This window comes from Mercenaria mercenaria, unplaced genomic scaffold (assembly GCF_021730395.1).
Source record: "Mercenaria mercenaria strain notata unplaced genomic scaffold, MADL_Memer_1 contig_3363, whole genome shotgun sequence".
Taxonomy (NCBI): Eukaryota; Metazoa; Mollusca; class Bivalvia; order Venerida; family Veneridae; genus Mercenaria; species Mercenaria mercenaria.
The window spans coordinates 24,269-45,534 of NW_026461492.1; the positions used below are offsets into that span (position 1 = coordinate 24,269).

Consider the following 21,266-nt stretch of genomic DNA (forward strand, 5'->3'; position numbering starts at 1 on the left):
CCACGTTTTCCAGTATTATACCCCTTGATGTACCATTAAAATCGGAAAGGTTAGGATGAATAAATGTTTGTTTTTTTCAAGTTTTTATTTCAAAATACACTAGTCTAGTCAATTTAAAGGCGTTGTTTTCACTATTTATCTAATAATAGAGTTCATAGGATGAGGCATACTTATAATACTAATGAGTAAACTAACAATTGCCGGAAGGAAGGTTACAATGGATGAATAATACACAATATATTGCTTGATCATAACAGCTAGATTTAATTGCGTTTAACATTAGAAAAATAAAGGCACGGAAAACTTTCAATACTCATTATTAGGTAAGATTTATAGCTTTTTTGTAAGTCTAAAATATATCTCTGGTAATTTAACATACCTAGTTTAAGTAAACGACAGCCATCAGTTAATTAGGTGTCTGTCCAATTCCTTTATCTCTGTAAGTGGAATGACTTTAAACAAACACATCTGGTTGGGATAGAATTTAACAAATAAAGCTTGTGATTTAAAAAAAAGTAAAAAAAGGCATAAATGGAAAAAGATAGAATTTGACAGATTTGTAAATCCCTATCGCAAATCTGAATTCTGATACTTTATTCTTCCACCTAAATGTTTCTTTGCTCTTAATTGCTGATTGAGGGGAAGTAAACTTTCAGTATGACACGCCATAGCCGTTTCCACTTATACTTTTTAAACGGTGGTTATGTCAGTTATAGCCCGTGGGCAACTATAGACCTCCCTTCGCCCACCCCGCTAGGGATTTTTGTGACATAAATATGTTTAATACTTTTAGTTCAAGTGAATAACAAAATCTTGTAGAACATAATGCATTCAGTAACTGTAAAAGGAACAGACTTTTCCAGGTCATTGTTACCTTGTCCTTTGACCTACTGACCTCAAAATCAATAGGAGTCATATGCCAGTCATGATAAATTTCCCTATTAAATTTCGTGATCCTAGGCCAAAGCGTTCACAAGATATCATCCAGGAAACGGTACAACTTTTCCGGGCCGCTGTGACATTGACCTTTGACCTAAAAATCAGTAGGAGTATCTGCTGGTCATGATCAACCTCCCTATTAAATTACTTGTTCCTGGGTCGAAGCATTCTCAAGTTATTGGCCGGAAACGGTGTAACTGTTCTGGGCCACTGTGACCTTGGCCCTTTAACTACTGACCTCAAATTCAATAGGGATCATCTGCTTTTCATGATCAAACACCCTATAAAAGTTTCTTGATCACAGGCCCAAGCGTTGTTAAATTACCATACGAAAAACGTTTAACTCTTCCGGGTCATTGTGACATGTCATGGATTTGTAGTTAAACAGCAAAAATACTAAAATTTTCTGTTCGTTTTTCTAATCAATCATAAAAATATTTAAATAGAAATCTACATACCGACTTTCAAACATAGTCATACTGAAATGGCTCCACAGCAAAATTCACACTATATGATTGCTTCTCTCCTCTGAAAATTATCTGCATTGTGTCCATGCGACTTGAATAAAAAAAAAAAGAAAAAAAAAAGAAAGCATGAAAACTTTTAGTTAGTAGAAAGTGCAGCTAACTTCAAATCAATTGCCTCTCATTCCTATGGCTTCGTGATTTCATGTGAGGAAGCTATTAATCTGACTTGTGGAAGCTCGTGGTTAAACTTAATGTCGTCCTTAGCTTGAGAGGAGCTTAAAATGTTCCTTGTGATGTAATATCTGTCAGACTGAAATATAATAAATCAAAATTAAGAAAATTGGCTTTTATATTCTATAATCGTTCCGTATATTTATGATATTTTGGTGCATTAAGGAAATGCAGTGATATATTGATTGGTGAGAGCGAAACAATCGTCTTTATTTCTAACAGATACCATGCTTAAAATGTGTTCTATTTTTCTATTATTGCTTTCACATTTTTTATTTTCCCAAGTTTTTTTTTCAGCCTTGGTACTGGGCACCGACCGTACATTGGTCAACGATTGTATAACAGGCGTTGATTTTCACCATGTGGTTTTCAGGTTAATGCTCTCTCATTTTGCCCTTATTCCGCCTTAAGTTTAATATGATGTTTCATCTTTAAATACCAAATTAAGATTACTCTGACATGTCACAAGACGGTTCTTTTTTCATTTGCATGCTTTCTTTACCTCTGATGGTTTTATACACTGGTCATTATGTAACAATCAATACAAGTTTTAGCATATTAAAAACTTTCGTATATTGAATAATTTATTAACTAATTACGTCCTAAACAATGTTATCCAAGTGTTAAAACGACTCTTAAATTACATAACAAAATATGAGTTCAAAATGTTGAGTATGTATTTTAAAACAGATTTCATTTTTTCATTATTTTTTTCCGATTTTATCCAAGGTACAAAGTGTCAATTTTGAGATATAGAAAAATACATCAGGTTTCATTTTGTATTCTTTTAACGTATAAATATTTTTTTAGTATCATTTACAGTTTGTCATCTCAATAATTAATGTATATCATCTAACGTACATGTAACAAAAATTGTAATAGCTGGGTAGATTATTAAAACAATACTGCATTTGGTGATGCAAGCATGAGATTTGGCATGTGTACTCGTTTGAACCTACGTTTTTTTTCAAAAAGTCCCCTAGCTACTTCTTAATGGCGACCATTTTCCAGAAGGCCGCCATAGGAAGTTTATTTTTGACTTGAACAGACCTATACCGAGCTTTTTTGTCAATTTTGAGGTAAAATATCTTTTAAAACCTATCTTTGATACACAAAAGACTGGTTTTAAAATTCAAAATGGCGTCTTTTTTTTCAAGATGGCCACCGTTTCATGTAAAAAAAGTACTAATTTGCCATAAACACTTACGTTAATAGTTAAATTAATTTTAATGTTATAGTGAAGTAACACATTTAGAGTGTCTTTTTTTTTGTTTGTTTTTTTTTTGTTTCTCCTGCGACTTTAGGAATTGACGCGAACTAAGGCGCAGCTTTTCCGGTGGCGGCAGCGATGCCGACGGCGTCGTCAACGTTAAGATATTATGTTAAATCTTTTTCTCAGAAACTATTAGGGAATTAAAACATACCCTTGTGGTCATAAGGAGCAGTAACAGGCCAAGTTCCATAACTCTAACATATATTTTAACAAAATTCTTTCTATTTTTAACTCAGAAATTTCAACATTAAGTTTTCCTATTAAGTCTATTTTCTAGAAAACGGCTATGATTCTTGGGTTGAAACTTCACACATGCCTTCATTGTCACTAGGCACTGTACCAGGCCAAGTTCCAATATCCCCCTTTTTAAATTAGAAATTTTAACGTTAAGTTTTCGTGTGTCGACATGGAATATATTTTTGAATTTGTCGGACACTGCTTGATTCGAACCTGTGGTCAAACTTAATACAACACGGTCATTTTTAAAATTTAAGTCTATGTGGCAATCCACGTAGACACATCAATGTTGATAAACAAAAGACCTGCATTGTGCCATAGGTAAAGCAATACAGTTCTACTGTAATTTTTTCCTCTGGAAGGCATCTCTTAACACATTATATTTTGGTCAATTAGTTGTCCAATTTGCAGCTGCATAGATCTGTACACTGGAGCATAAGACGATAGCATTTACACCATCCACAACATTCTGTTTTACATGCACATTTGGTCGGTTCTTTACAGCTATCTGCAACTGGTGGATGCGTTGCCCAGTGTATCTGCCAAAGATCAACTTTGTTCTCCCTCCCCCATTCAGCAGGATTCTCATTTCCATTTGGCGAAACAGTGCCTGTCCCCATATGCATTCAGCTTGGTATGCAGCACCCGTCCGGCAAGGACTGCTTGAGTTAGGATAATAGCATCCTATGACCTCTGTTTTGGGCAAACATGCCCAGTCCGAAGCCATAAATATCTGCAGTCGTACATAAGGATGACATTTTTTTTTCAAGAACCTCCTTGTCCTCATTAGATATCACTGGCTGAACTACACTTAGTTTGTTACAGACATTTGTCACTTCCGGACAAACATTCCAAGTTTGCCAAACAGCCATTTGTCGTTTTGCCTTTTCCCAGAAACCTGACACTACACCACAACCTTTAAACGCATTGAAGAAAGCAACACCTTTTGCTTTCTCATGGACAATTGACTGAACGACATCCTGTATGAGAATCCATCTAAATTTGTTCCTTGTCTGAAGGCTACCCCCAGCTGTTCAAGGCCAAGATCTTTCAGCTCAAAACATACATGAATAGCGATTGCAACAACATCTGTATCTGTAGCTTAAATAACAAGTTGTTTATGACGCTCCGTAACAGCATGCCTTGCATGCATGAACATCCGTGTATCAGCTTCCTCATGATTGCATGACGTCAGACCTTCAAGACTGATTTCCTGATTGCAAACTTGGAATGTTTGTCCGGAAGTGAGAGATGTCTTTAAGAATATGCATATCGGCCAGTGATATCTAATTAGGACAAGGGGGTTATTGAAATGTTTGTCATCGTCATGTATGACAGGTCATGTTTGCCCTAAAACAGAGGTCATATGATGCTCTTCCCCAATTTAAGCAGCTCTTGCCGAACACACAAAGCGTGCTGCAGGCCAAGCTGAGTGCATATGGGAAACACGTTGTTTGGCAGAGAATCATTCTTAATGGGGATGAGAGAAACAAGGTAAACTTTGGCAAATACACTGGACAACATTTCCACCAGTTGCAAGACAGCTGTACGAACTATCAAAATGTGCGTGTAAAACGGAATGTTGTTGAAGGTGTAAATGATATCGTTTTGGACTCCAGTGTAAAGATCAACGCAGCCACAAATGGGACAACTAATTGGCCAAAATATAAAGTCTTGAGACATGCATTCCAGAGGAAACAAGTACAGCAGATCTGCATTGCAGCATTGCTTTACCTATGAAAAAACTGGTCTTTTGTTAAACAAAATTGATATGTCTACGTGGATTGCTACATACACTTTAATTTTAAAAATTTATGCGTTATATAAAGTTTGATCACAAATTCCAGTCAAGCAGTGACAGCCATAACGGGATATAATTGAAGAATATTTCATGTCAAGACACGAAAACTTAACGTTGAAATTTCTAATATAAAAAGGGGGATAATTTTGTTAAAATGAATGTCAGAGCTATGGAACTTGGTCTTGGTACAGCGTCTAATAACCACAAAGGCATGTGTGAAGTTTTAACCAAATAACGTAGTAGTTTTTGAGAATAAGACTTAACATGAAAACTTAATGTTGACCCCACCGCCGCCGTCGCCATCACCATCACCAAGCCACATGAAAAGCTACGCCTTAGTTCGCCGTCAGTTCCTAAAGTCGCAAACGAGACAAAAACTGTCATTCAACACTCTAAAGATATCTTTTTGACTTCGTATAACGTGACTGGGTTGAATATCATGCCACGTGTCTACGGCGTGATATTCCAGTGAGGAAGCACAATAAAAATGGACATATGTTTATTTCACATTTCGTGATGTGCATTTACAATGTCGTGTAGTAGCTACGCCAGTTCGTGATGTACATTTCACATTTCGTAATGTGCATTTTCAATGTCGTGTAGTAGCTACGCCAGTTCGTGATGTACATTTCACATTTCGTAATGTGCATTTTCAATGTCGTGCAGTAGATAAGTCAGTTCGTGATGTGCATTTGACATTGCGTGATGTACATTTACAGTGCTGTGCAGTAGGTAAGTTAGTTTGTGATGAGCATTCCACATTTGGTGATGTGCATTTCACATTTCGTGCAATAGGAAAGCGGTTGGTGATGCGCATTTTACATTACCTGATGTGCATTTACTAAGTCGTGCAGTAGATAAGTCAATTTGTAATGTGCATTTCATATTTGGTGATGTGTATTTCACATTTCGTGAAGTAGATATATCATTAGTGATGTGCATTTCACATTTCCTCCTCAAGGCCACACCAAATTGATTACTTGGTCAACGGATTTTCCGCTTCATTTTTTTCCAGAATCAAAAACAAATTTTTTTTTTTTTGAAAATCAGCTTCCGCCCGCTTCAGTTTTTGCAGACCGATTTCAAAATTTCAAGGCGGGCGTTTTTTCACTGTTTGGGAGCCTAATTGTCACTGTGAAGAGACAGTAATTCATAGCATTTAATACTTTTAATCAAACTTGTCCATTAAAACATCAGAAGAACATGTTTGAGGCTCTGTGTTGCCCCAGTTTGCAAAACTGACAGCCCTGATGACAGTTTGATTGTGTAAATAAATCTTGGAAAGATCATTATGAAGAGTTTCCGCAAGACATTTTTTTTTATCAATATCATTATTTAAAACAGTGTCATCTAATAAAGGCTGGTGATTAGAACAACGTTTTGCTGCGATCCTTAATATAATACACATATATCAGCAATAACTTGGTAGTACTTAAATTTATGATGAACAGGCGGTATAATTCAATTTGGACTTCACAACTAGTGTTACATCATAAATAATGAATTGTTGAAATAACTTTGATTTTAAGGAATGGTAAATTGCTTCTATCAGCTATGTAAAATAAACACAATTTTCTGGCGGAGAAGGGGTACGCACATGGAACTTTATTAGGGCAAAGGAATCCTAAAGAGCTTACAAACTCACAATCCAAGAAAACATGCATTAAAGGCTTACTTTTTTCAAGAAGAGTTGAAATACAAGAATATTATATTACTTTTCATAGATCCTTTTTCAGATTTGTTTAATGGGTATCATCAGATCTATTAATCAAAAAGAAACTGAGGATGATTATGCATTTATTGTTAAGACTTGCATCATCAAAAGTAAGCCTTTCTTTATCTGCTAAAGTTAAATGTGAAAATCAAAGAACAATAGAAAGTGCAAAATTTTCATTGAATTTACATGTGAACTGGGTCATCAGCGGATGATGGATTTCCTGGTATCTGGTGAAATTGCATGAAAGTTGACAGACACTATGATATATAGGTACTGGTGAGGTGATTGCATGCGGTATTTTCCATATATATAATGATTTCTGTTATACACTACATGAGAGTAACAGCTTTCTTATTCTTATGACATAGACCAGGGTACTGGTTTGCCTAGGATACAAGCCTAGCGAAGTTAGCGAACACATTTAGTTCTATACACTAGAAATATGGTCAAATTGCCAGATTTTCATGTCCCCGCCTGATGTCCCTCCAGTTTGTTTATATGTCTACATGTTTGTAAATATTACAATGTAGCGCGACCCGGTAAACATAGATATATTTGAGTCAGGTGTCGAGTGGCTGCCATGTATTTTGGGAACAGTTTGTCATTACAGCTTCAACATTTAAAGATCTTTGGTTCTTTTAGGTATTTTCAAGCCATATTGATATGTTTATGCAGTGCTTGTTGATTCTTGTGACAAGGTTTTATATTTTTTCTTCAAATCGCTCCTCGCCCACTTCAAAAATTGTTAAAATCCAAAATCAAATATTGTTATTTTTATTTCGCTCGCACGTTTCCACCAAATGACTATATATCCAATCAGTCTGTGCACACTTTTCACACTTTAATCCTGCCTTATTAGTTAACTCCATTAAAACAGTCTTTATCAATTATTTAACTATTTGTGCATCATTTTGTGTAGACTGGCATCAGTCGTTAGAGTCATTAAATGTAAAGCACTTGGCCATAAAATCAATCCTCTTTGGTAGCACTTTCTAAAAAATTTTACAATATCTCTAACCTCTGACTCTTGAGATGAGCCTAGAGAGAAAATGTTTTTCTTGGAAAATATTAGTATCAGTATGAAGAAAGAATAAACTTTATTACAGATAACTTGATCTCAACAGACGTTGTAAGTCTACATTTTGTGTTAAACATTGTTTTTGAGCAGTTATAATCCATTTTTACATTTCACATGCTGTAGTTTTCACTGTGAGCGGCCATCTTTCGCACTGCATTATGGGCCCTCAGGCAGCAGTATTTAGCAGTTTTTAATACTGCTGTTCATTAAGGATGCTAAAAATACTGCTCTTAGAGAATAACTGCATTTAACTGCCTGTAAATTACTTTTTGTGAAAACATTTACAAAAACTTCAAAATAACTACAGAAAATTGGCCAACACCAGTTTTCAATCCTCCAGTTTTATGCAGTTTGTAAAAAAATGCTTTTTACTTGTCTTTTTATGCTGGAAACAGTTTTAATAACTGGCAAAGAAGGCAGTTTCTTCTAAACAAAACTGCTGTTTTACTGCAAAAAGACTGCAAAATTGAGGAGTTTTTCCCTACGGGAAGCTCTTCTGTTGCTCCGAAGAATTTCCTACAGACGTTTTCATTTCCAGGTTGGCAATTTGTAGGATTCTTTTGGGTTTCAGTGTGTATCAGTTCATCTGAGTACGGTTTTGATGGTGCAAATTGGTCATCGCTGATTGCACTTGGGTTGAAAGGGTAAATGGCCGTCTTCTCAAATGCTAATCTCGAGTTTGCATTGGACAAGGCCTTGACATAATATGACGACCAAAGTGCAGCAACATTATGCCGGGTGATTTTTGTCTCCGGGCATTCTTTCAGAAATTGATGGCACTCATTGTATATATGCATATATTTTTGCAACGGGCCAAAACAGCCAATATCAATTGGCTGCAATGCATGACTACACACAGAGCAGAGTGTTATTCTGCTGTGCAAAACCGATAACTGGCAAGTTGATGTGTGACCTGCAGTAAAATAAAAAATAATTAATGATTTTACATAAAATGCATTAAAATAACAAACAGCTATTTCAAAATCTTATAAACAGTTGATCAGTACACCATTTACTATGAAGTGAAATGTACTTATTCAAGCCTTATTCAAGCCATTATCAAAAATGTATATTTAATATAAGTAAACATGTGTAAGTAGCAATGGCTGCTCATTGTTTCCACGTTGTGAATATTTGATGAAGTGTTCTTGAAGATATTCCAAAAACATTCCAGAGTTTGACCAATTAGAATCTGTAACTGTACCATCAGAGCATTGTGTTGACCTCTCAGTGAGTTCTTTCCTCATTTTTTGCCCTTTAAATAAAAAGAATGATGGGACTTGTGTGCCAAGAGCATTCCCATAGCCAAGTATTGTTGTTATAGCCTACTCGTGGAGTTAATTGCTTCTGTTCTAGACATAGCTGTTACAACGTATTGTGTTTGCACTCCCTTTTCATCAAAGTTATAAACACAACCTGGTTTGTCTTTCAGATCATTGCATTTCAAGATTTTGGGAATCTCTGCAACAAATTGTTCATTCAGAGTTAAAGCACGGCAGTTACTCAGAGACCGTTGTTTCAATACTTTTAACCCCCGACTGTCTTTGAACCCAGCTAACTATTTAACCGTTAATGGATTATCTTTGCTTTTATGATTTGAATGAACTGCATAACTTGCTTCAAGCCTTGGCAACTATTTCTTGGATTGTACACCAATATCTTACCTTAGCAATATCAGCTAAATGTTTTACAAACTCAGCTTCTTCTTCCTCACTGAAGAATGGTTCGGGTCCGGACTTTATTGTGTCTGGATCCACTCTACCCTGAACTCTGTCTCTCAAGGTGAAGTGGGGCACAGCATACTGACTTGCTGCAGTCTTGACCGGCATGCCAATGTTCATGACTGCTTAATAAGCATTTGTCACTGAGGCGTTATATGTAGCAGATAACATACGTCATAGCGTTAGACGGCATACCGGCGCGTTGGAAAAGTATTCAGCAGACATCAGACACATATTTACTGGATATCGTCAAGGACGTACATAATAATCCTTGATAATCTTTGATTCATTTGAAAATGTTACATTTTACCAAATTATATATTGAAAATTAAAAAAAAAAAAGAAAAAAGAAATGTGGAATATATTTTTAAACTGGACTGTAACATTGTAAAAATAAAATGGTCACTTGACAGTCACGTGACTTTGAAAAGCAGACGAAGAGCATCCCCCATATATAAAAACTTATTAAATTATGAAATACTGAATTTTCAGCTCACCTGTCACGTAGTGACAGAGTGAGCTTTTGTGATCACCCTTCGTCTGTCGTCCGTCGTCCGTCATCCGTCCGTCCACAATTTCCTTGTGAACACGATAGAAACCACATTTTGTATTTGATTTTAATCAAACTTGCACTCAACTTGTATGGGCATAATATATCGGTTTCTTTGCAACATTTTGCAATCAACTTTAATCAAACTTGCACACAACTTGTATTGGCATAATATCTCGGTTCCTTTCGAAAACTGGCCTCCTCTCATAATGGCTTCCAGAGTTATGGTCCCTTAAACGGCCAGAACCCCCAGTTTTCTTTATTTAGGTTACTGACCGTTCCAAGGCGGTGCCCCTAGTTTCAACAGGTTGTTTTCATGGTTTTGTCTGTCTTGTATTGTGTGTTGCGTATGTTTTCTTGTTTGTTGTAAGCGTTTTTCCTTCGCCCCACTCCCCCTTTTGCCTCTCCTTTCCCTTGCATTTACGCTACTTTTTGCATCCCATCCCCTTTACTTTTAGTAAGTTTTCGTGGCTCCTCTTTATTTTGGCAGCCGAATCCCAAGACGGTATTTGTTTTTTCCTGCTTGTGTGGGTGCGTTTGTAAGCTTGTAAGTCTATAACGGTGCCCTACTGTTTTCTTATGTGTTGCTTGTTCGTTTTTGTATGTTATTCAGTTGAGTGTCTGCGCTATTGTGGTTTACGTTGTAGTGCGACTGTTTTTAAAGAACATGGCATTCCCTTGTATATTTGTCCCCTTCGGATTCCTCCCCCACCCCGACCCCATTTCGCCCCTTACCATTCCTATCTCCTTTATCAATATTTAGCTTATATTTATATGTACTTGTTGGATGTTTGAAGCAACCCTTCTGAAATATTTTTTCCATTACAGCTTCTTTTTGTTGTGGGCCTACTATGTAAATGCGTGGCTCTGGGGCTGTGTTTTTGGTGCTCTGTGCTTCCGAGAAATCTACCCTTGCCTATTATCTTTTGTGAACATGATACAGACCACATTTTGCAATCAACTTTAATCAAACTGACAAACAACTTGTATTGGCATAATATCTCACTTCATTTCGAAAACTGGCCAGATCCCATTATGGGTTCCAGAGTTATGGCTCCTTAAAGGGCCAAAATTTGCTATTTCTGGCTTGTGAACACAACAGAGACAACATTTTGAAATCAACTTTAATCAAACTTGCACACAACTTGTATTGGCATAATATCTCGGTTTCTTTCGAAAACTGGCCAGATCCCATCATGGGTTCCAGAGTTATTGCCCCTTAAAGGTCCAAAATTTGCTATTTTGGCTTTTGCAGCCGTTTATGGTTTGATTTGACTTTCAAAATATCTTCAACAACAATAAATCTTGGATTCCGTGATGAATCGGTTAGATTCAGTCATAGGTTCTGGAGTTATTTCATATCTGATTACATTCCCTGATTTTAATAAAAATGTATTTATCTCAGTAAGTATTTATAAGACTCATTTGAAATTTCATTATTGTCATTAGTTGGACTGAGACAATCAGGGTAGATAATTATGTATTGATTTTATGTGAAATTACCTCCCTTTATTTCAAATTAAAATGGGTATATCTCCGTAACTAATGAAGATAGTGATCTGAAATTCTTTTTATGCCATCAGATGGACTTGGACAATCAGTGAAAATACATATTTACTGAATTTATGACAAATTACCTCCCTTCATTTTTTATGTAAATGAATATACCCAGCACCTTCTAATGAGATTGGTTTGAACCGTTATTTATGTATTCCATTGTAAGAAATATCTACTTTTACTTACTTTTCTAATATATTATTGTAAAGGCTTGTACTCTGTATCTTCTACATGCATAAACCAACGCATGATTACCTCCCCTAATTTAAAAAATAATGGATTTATCTCAGGAAGTATTCATTGGACTCATTCGAAATTTCATTATTGTCATTAGTTGGACTGAGACGATCAGGGTAGATGACTATGGACTGATTTATGTCAAATTACCTCCCTTTGTTTCAAATTAAAATGGGTATATCTCCGTAACAAATGAAGATACTGATCTGAAATTTCATTTATGCCATCACATGGACTTGGACAATCAGTTAAGATACATATTGGCTGAATTTATGACAAATTACCTTCCTTTATTTTTTTATGTAAATGAACATATGTTAGCAGCTTCTATGAGATTGGTTTTAAATGTTATTTAAGTTTTCCAGGGTAAGGAATAGTCATGCTAGTACAAAAATGCAGTATTTGAGCCTAGGATCCTCAAACTTGGTATGGAGATTGGCCCTGACTAGTATGTGAACCATAGGTCAAAAGGGACTGTTACAAGAAAATATGTATCTCTGATGATATTAAAGTGTATACCTATGTGATCTATTTCAAAACTTGATCTAATCATTAAGAGCAATGGTACTCAGGTGAGCGATATAGGGCCATCATGGCCCTCTTGTTCTTTTCTTAGTTTGAATCACGGTTAACAAAATGATGTACAATGCGTTTGAATGAGAAGTTTTGTTTTCGCGTCAGTCTATTTCAAACCTGCTTTTTTTTTTTTTTTTTAGCCCGCCGGCTTAGCTCAGTAGGTTAGAGCGTTGGTAGTTACTTGCGGAGAACAGGTTTGTACTGGTTAGGTTAACTGCCCGCCGTTACATGACTGAAATACTGTTGAAAAACGGCGTTAAACCCAAAACAAACAAAAACAAACTTGCTTTTTAGCCCTTTATCGTTTAAACGCTTTCAAGGGACATCATTCATGCGATTATGATCACAATTGACTGTGCACACGCATCGGGCCCTTTGTTTAGGGCCTACACGTGTTGATAAAGGATATTGCAGTTGAAAACGATATTATATTATACAGGTATGGAGATCTGTTATTAAATTTAATCATTGCTCCAGCTAGGATGTAAAAAGGGCAGGGTGCTGTGACTGAAAAGGGGCACTTCTAGGGGAAACAAATTGCAACAGGTGCATGTACAGTGCTTTAGGGTATAGCGGATTTTAGGGTATAGGGGATCGGTTGATAAATTTTGCATTTAGACTTGAATTATTGTATGAATTTTCATATCATTCTTTTACTGGCATGCAGACAGACATTCTGACATACATTTTAAATGATTGCTTGTTGTGTTATTTTTCATATGTTATCAAATAAAAATTGAGGCTATCCTTTACTGACTAAATGAGTGTGTATGTAAAAAACATCAATGAATGAAAAGTATTTGATAGAAATTTAAAAAGTTGAATGTTTTTGAAAAGAGAATACATTATTATTCTGATTTATAGTAAAAAAATATTGGGAAGTTTGTTTAGATGTGGATTTTAAACTAATAATGGAAAAAATGACCAAAGCTATCCTGTACACCCTAAACCACCACGTACATAAACAATAGCATGGAGAGAAAAATCACATGAATTTCTATTAAATGCTGAATGTTCTGAAAAGAATAGCTGTTTTCTGTCTGATATACAGAAAAAAACTACTAAATTTTGTTTCTTTGAATTAGAATGCAAGAAAAATTAGTTAGCTATCCGCTATACCCTAAAGCACTGTATTTGGTGCATTTTGGCATACTTTAGACATGGATTTTGGCATAATTTAGACATAGTTTTAGTCACACTTTAGACATGGTGTAAGGCATACTTTGTGTTATAATAGGTTATGTTTTCATCTCTATTATGCACATTTACTAAAAACGCTGCTCAGTAACCTGCACATATACATGCCTTTAAAGCATCTGTTATTATTTGAAATAAAACATGATAGTAATACATTTTACAATTTATTCTTTTCTCAAACATCTCTCAATTATCCATCATATTATAGAAATACATTTCATCAGTACATCAGTTAATATATTGTCATACTTGTAACATGTGTAATTAATAACAGGCTGTAGACTTGACATGTAGCCTAATTATTGTCAGAGAATCATAAATTTTATTGCCTACAGATAAATTGGTTATTTCCTGTGTTTTGCATTTTATTGATTAATCTACTGGTTTTTTTTTTGTTGTTGTTTTTTTTTTCAGAATGTACACAGAATTATTTTAATTGATAATATACTAATTTTGATTGCTCAGTCATGTTGAGTAATGTCCTGACCGATTAAATTATAACTCTTACAGCAAAGCAATTCTCACTCCTTTTATGAAACTCTCACCTTTTTGTTTTTCATAAACAGTAAAATAATTATTTAAAACTTAATAAGGGAAATTACAAGTTTGTTTATTCAATGATTATGATCTTTTTATCAAAAGTAACAAAATAAAACCAGATAAAAATGATAATTGCTGGATTTTATTAGAAATTAAAGAAGCGTTCAGTTGCATTTTTAATAGATAAAAGTTAAGGGGATATGGACAGAAGGATTTTATGTATTAAATCCAGCAATAAAGAGATATCATTGTTTAAATACACAACATTTATTAGTTATAAAAGCTATGTGCCTGAATGCATTTTTCATATTTTTAATAAAAAAATCCAGCAAAGATGAGATTTTACAGTTAAAAAACTTGATTTATTAAAAATATGATAAAAACACTGTTGTATCTTATCTCTTTGTTTATTTAGCCCTAATTGAATAAAGCTTTTTAAACTTGTTATGAAGGTGAGAACTGATTTGCTATAAAGGTGAGAAATATCACATGCAATTTATTTACTGCACAGTAGCTATACAATAGCTTATTATGATAAACAGAAGCAAGTCTATCAATGGTCCAGTCTTGTGTATTGGCCCTTACCGCCGATACGTAGACCTTATCATCCCCATAGGCCACATACCTGGCATACCATAATCAGTGTCAGGTAACTTCACAGACCGTGCGCTTAAGATTTGTATATTTTTTATTACGATGTGTTTGGAAATATGTAAACATATTTGATTTTAATTATGCATAGTACTTATGACAACAAAAGCATGCAGCGATATGAGTCGCTATAGATAATACGGTTTCTAAAACAAGATTTAACAAAATCCCAACTATGTTATAGAAAGTTGTGTATCTGTACATACATGTATGTGCAGTGACGCAGGTTTAAATCGTCATACCATATAAAAGGTCGTAAAATTGAGAGATCTTACACGATACCCTAAAACGGAATACCTGCAGTCAAATGTTTGTTGTACAGATATGCTTATATCGACGCATATTTGTTTTTATTATCTTTCAAATAACTGGTATATCTCTTTAAGTCGCAAGCTATGTGACTAGTGTTTATTGTCGCCTTTCTTTTGAGGTTTCAAAGTTATTGTCCGGTCGACATATTAAAATACATACTTACTTAGAAAACGAAAGAAAATTCAATACTTGTTTAAAACATACTTTACGTTCCTGTGTCATACATTTTTCTCATTGTCATGTAGGCAGGGGACTTCAAGTAGGCACTGCGTATTGAAGTGTAGGGTAGTTTAGCTAACAGCATTATAGTACACAGTCTGAAAATATATCCTTTTTTTGTAAAAAAGTGTTATTTGAGCACAAAAAACAATTATCCTTGGTAAAATATTTAATGCACTTTTTACCTCTAGCTTGCATAATTACTATAATGGACGGCAGTTCGAAAAGAGAAACACATGATAATGATCAAATCAGTTAATGCCCTGAGCAAAGTGTGTCAAAGTTTGGAGGTGAAATTTGTCAACAAACAGACGATTTTTTTACCGTAAAAATCCACAGACTATCTCAAGGTAAAATATGTTGAGAAGGTTTTATCAAGCATTCAAGTATCTGTACACTAACATTGCTCAATTTATTTATTTTGCGTCAGCCCTTTTTATCATGATTGTGCGTTTGTTTTCAAATTCGAAACGAGGATAAGACCTAATATAATTATCTGTATGCGTTCATCGAAATGCAACTTTTTTTTGTATAAAACCATTGATAAGCGCAAAAGTTTTCATTCTCTAAGTAGTTATATTTTAGAATGAGATAATATGCCATTTTAGCTAAAAAAAATGTCAAAAAAGAATATGATGGACAAAAATAAGGTTATAACATTTATTTTGAAGAACAAATAACGTCAAGGCGAAGTTGTTGTTGTAGACGATACATATTACCACACGCATATGAGATATCATTATCAAATAGATGTTGCTGAATTATATGGTCAGAAAAGCACTACTTTTATTACTGCATATTACCTTATAAACTTAGAGCCATAAAGGGAGATAATAAAAACAATGGATCCAATTATATTTTCTACTATATTAACCAGTATTAAAACATGTGACAAACATTAAAGAAAACAATTATCAAACATAGAATGTTACAAGAAATTAACATATTTTATTTTCATACATAAAATGTGGCAGCCACTTTTTAAACAAAGGCATTATATATATTCTTTATTAAAGTCTCATTCTTGCATACATTATACAGTCATAAAAAACAAACATAGTTTATACACTATAAAAAAATTTGCAAGACCATTCTTCAGCAGAATTATAAGAGACTATCAATATTCACATAATTAGTAAAACTATGAAATACAATTGCTCTAGTAATTAAGTTTAAAAACTTGAGCTGATGGTGCTAATCCTGACTTAACTATCTAACCCGAGCAAGCCTAAAAACTGCCATAAGAAATTTACATAAAAAGTGATTAGCAAAACTGGCACAAAAATGCACAGCTTAAAGAATGGATGTAAAATATCAATTATTACCCCTGATCAGATCAGGCATAAACTGATTAGCACCATCCTCTCAAACTATATACACTTAAATTTCCAAATATGACTACATTATCTGCAATACTGTAGATATATTACAGAGTGAGGTTACCAATCAAAAGAAAAAAGGAGAATCTGTAGAACAGAATGCTCAACTTTCGTTAGTATAAATTATGACTGAGGCAAGGGAAGTAACTTTCATAATTCAAATGAAGAAGTTACGGGTGATTTATTTCCCCTGATAACAACAAAAAATGATAAAGTTAACTTTTCAGTAATAGATAACCACACTGCAGCTCCATGAATATCTAAAATAAAACCTTTAAAGCCCCTGTAATTGGGGCAAGTACAATAGCTCTACTTTCTTGGACAGTCAATCTTAATATATCACCGGCTGTCCAGAGACATCATAACTTGAATATTTGAAACACTTGAATTAAATAATACCAAAATGTTTCATACATTCAAGCTTGAAGAGAGAGAGAAAGGAGGAACAGTCTCTATATACACAATTAGCTTTGAAACAATAATGTTTCATATCAAGTAGAAGCTAATATAGTCTATACTTGTTTACTTACAATAAACTGAAAACGCCCCATAAAAACATAAAAAAAGAAACTATCTTACTACTTGAATGGAGTATTATACCAATCTTATTTATCTCCCTTACAATATAACCTCAATCTGCCAAATATTCAAATATATCCCATTCAAAAAGTAAAGATCATGAATGCACTTTGTTTTGTTAACTATAATATAGGAGTTGTGTTCTAGCTTCTAATATAAGGTAGCAGGATTTTGCAGCAGTTTTAACAATATCAGTATTTGAAAAGATAAAATTTAACTTATGCTCGTCTATTAGTAAAGCGATTACAAATCTCTGTCGCTTTTTCAAAAAGCTTACTTCTGATAATATCATATGCTGGACAGTGTAATATTACATGTATCTCATTTTCTACGCTATTACTACAAACCGGACATATCCTATCATTTACCGAAAGCCTTTCATAACGTCCAGTCTCCAATCTGATAGGCGCTACATTATGAGGCTTGAAGTTAATATTGTATTATGCTTGTATGTATTCACATGTTTTATGCAAAGGATTTCAATTAAATTTAAATTATTCGAATTAAATCAAAGAAATTATATATGCATAAAACAAAATATTTTAGATGTACTTTACATTATTGACCATTCATCCATCCATCGATCCATTTTATACAGTTAGATTTAAAACATGGCAATGAAGATGAGGGTTTGATTTCTATTGGCAAACAATTCCATACAATTGACTCTGCCAGGTGAATATAAAATGAATATAAAAGACCTCCTGTAAATGTTTCACAGTTTGTATTCCACATAACTTTACGCCATCACTTCGGGTTTATTAAAAAAAAAATCTGTTTCACTTCAATGAAAATGTTTATCTATGTTGTACTTATATACCTCCATATTACTGATACTCATAACTTCGATTTCTTTGAAGAAATAGAGTCCGGCATTGAACGATATAAAACAAAAGGAAAATGTTTCATTTTTGGCGACTTAAATAGTCGTATACATCGAATTTAACAGAAGTATTGGAATTTGATGAATTCATTGATCATGGCCCATATCTGTTAAATCTGTCAAACTATGTAAACATACCTACTCGGGTTTCCCGAGATAATGTTATTGATAATCCAGGTAAACGCCTGGTTGAATTTTGTCGGTCTACCTCGTACATTATCGGCAACTCACGCTCACACAATCATGATCAAGGTATTGGTGAATACACCTTCCATCCGCCACCAGGTTCTTCGGTTGTTGATTATCTTTTGTTACATGTTGATGATTTTGACTGTATTTCTGAATTCAATATAATTCCCCCAAACGAGTTTTCTGATCATAGCGGAATTCATTTTAGCATTCCGGTCAGGAAACAGAATCACTTATGTAATGAGGTAATTGAGGAAACTTTCTTAAAATTTGATGAAACAAAAGTGTTACAGTTTCATGAAAATATAGCCTTAAAGAGAGATGACATAACTAATCTTACTCAAAAAGTTAACCAAAATGAAGATATGTTAGTGTTATTGTACAATCCTTTATCGATATTCTTAGCGGATGCTCGCATGCTGTGTTTGGTAAAACGCGAGTCACGAGCAATAACTGTACCAATAAACGTTTAAGTCAGAAACCATGGTTTAATACCGAATGTTACGTAGCCAGGGCTCAATTCAAAAAAGCTAGAAATGCCTTTGTTAAAAATAAAAATAATGACCAGTTACGTAAGGAGTATATAAATGCGAAAAATAATTATAATAAAATAAAACGAATTCAAAAGAAAAAATATAATTTTCAAGAAAAAAGCAACCTTAATAAGATGGGTAAAACCCAACCTCGTAAATTCTGGAATAAGATCAGACAACAATATGTAAACAGTAAAAGTGCAGAAACGTTAACAACAAATAACTTATACGAACATTTTAGAACTTTGTATAGTACAGATACGATAAATGATAATGTAACGTACGACCAAAATATTACAGATGAAGATCTAGATAGAGAAATAAGCATGTCAGAAATAGAGAAGGCAGTCTTTTCACAAATTAATAATAAAAGCAGTGGAGAAGATACAATAATAGCAGAAATTTATAAATGTTCAATTCATGAAACTTCTCAGTTTATTCTTACTCTTTTTAACCGAATATTTCTCACAGGTGAATACCCTAAGGCGTGAGGGTCCGGAATTATTGTACAAATATATAAAGGTGGTGACGTGGAAAATGCTAAAAATTATCGTGGCATAACTTTAATAAATGTAATTGCAAAAATGTACTCTCAGGTACTATTAAATCGTCTAACAACATGGTCAATAAAAAAAAATATAGACAACCAATACGGATTCCAAAAAGGAAAATCAACGGTAGACTGCATCTTTATATTACACTCTATTATAGCAAAAACATTATCCAATAAGATGAGGTTGTACGTAGCCTATGTGGATTTTGAAAAGTGTTTTGATAAATTAGAACGGTCTTTCATTTTTCATAAACTTATTCAGCAAAATGTTAGTTCAAAATTTGTAAAAGCAATCCAAGGTATATATAGCTGTGTAAAAGCAGCTGTAAAATACAATAAACAATTGTCGCCAAGCTTTGAATCTAATATAGGTGCCAAACAGGGCGACCCAAGTTCAAGTCTTTTGTTTTTATTTTTTGTAAATGACCTAATTAACAGCATTAATAGAAATATTGAGGGATTTTTTAATTTAGATGATTTACAATTATTCATGCTACTATTTACAGACGACACTGCGTTATTTGCCCATACCCCAGAGGCGTTACAGTCAATGTTAAATGATTTACAGATATATTGTCAAACTTGGAACTTAAAAGTTAACATAGCTAAAACTAAAATAATGATATTCGAACAAGGAAGACATTCTACTCATATTTTCACATTTAATAATCAAATTTTAGAAGTTGTTAAAACCTTCAAGTATTTAGGTATTTATCTATTTAAAAACGGGAACTGGTATCGAACCCAGCAGCATCTTTCTCAGCATTCCCTGTATGCATTACATAATTTACTCACAGTATTCAGTCAATCAGATCTAAAGACACAGGATAAATGTAAATTATTCGATACCTTGGTAGGATCTATTTTACATTATGGTGCTGAAGTTTTTAACTACAACGAAGGTAGAAGTATTGAATTAGTACATTGTAAATTTCTTAGAAAGATACTTTGCGTGAGAAAATCAACTAACTTAAATGCATTATATGGAGAGCTAGGACGGTATCCAATGGCAATACACCATAAAATAATAATGATCAGACATTGGTTTAAAATACTAAAATTAAACAATAACTGCACACTTAAAAAAACATATAAAATGCTTAAAGAAGATACAGATAATAACATGTCATATAATGGAAAAAAACTGGGCTTTTCACATAAAAACTTTGTTAAATGAAATAGGTTTGTCAAATATTTGGTAACAGCAAGATAGACTTGATATTAATTTACAAATAATTAAACTTAGAATACTAGATATCTATAAACAAAGCTGATACGCAAACATAAATAATTCCAATAGACTTTCATCTTATAGCATTCACAAACAAACATTTGAACTAGAAAAATATCTTAACGTAATAAACAATAACAAACATAGAATCACTTTAACTAAATTTAGAATATCAGCTCATAATTTAGAAATAGAAAGGGGTCGACATGAAAATATCCCCAGAGAAAGTAGGAAATGTCGAAATGGTCCTTTAAATTTGGTAGAGACAGAGTATCACTTTTTACTAGTATGTCCGAAATACTATGAACTGCGAAGGAAATTTTTCAAACCATATTTTTGTAGATGGCCTACAATACAGAAGTTTGAATCACTTATGTCAAGTACAAATCTTAAGGTTTAGAATTAGGCTTTGAGAAACAAAAATCAAACAACACCAAATCATAGAAAGAAATAGTTGTTTAACATGACAATTGCACAGCATGTAAAACATGTATATTACCTTACGAAACAAGTGTCAGCATACTGATATAAACATTGAATTCTGGAAAAGGACTGCTTAAAGGGGCCCCACTTCCGGACAGTCAACACCTTTAAAAACTCACCATTTTCAAAGAAC

General features: G+C 33.8%; 1 long non-coding RNA gene across 1 annotated transcript in view; it reads left to right on the forward strand.

Annotated features, from left to right (window-relative positions):
- Positions 1–205: 205 nt before the first annotated feature.
- The window catches only part of LOC128552994 (uncharacterized), a 36,604-nt gene continuing 15,543 nt past the window's right edge, over positions 206–21,266 (forward strand). Inside the window, exon 1 of the long non-coding RNA XR_008369219.1 lies at positions 206–323. This is a non-coding gene — a long non-coding RNA (uncharacterized LOC128552994). The remainder of the gene's footprint in view (positions 324–21,266) is intronic.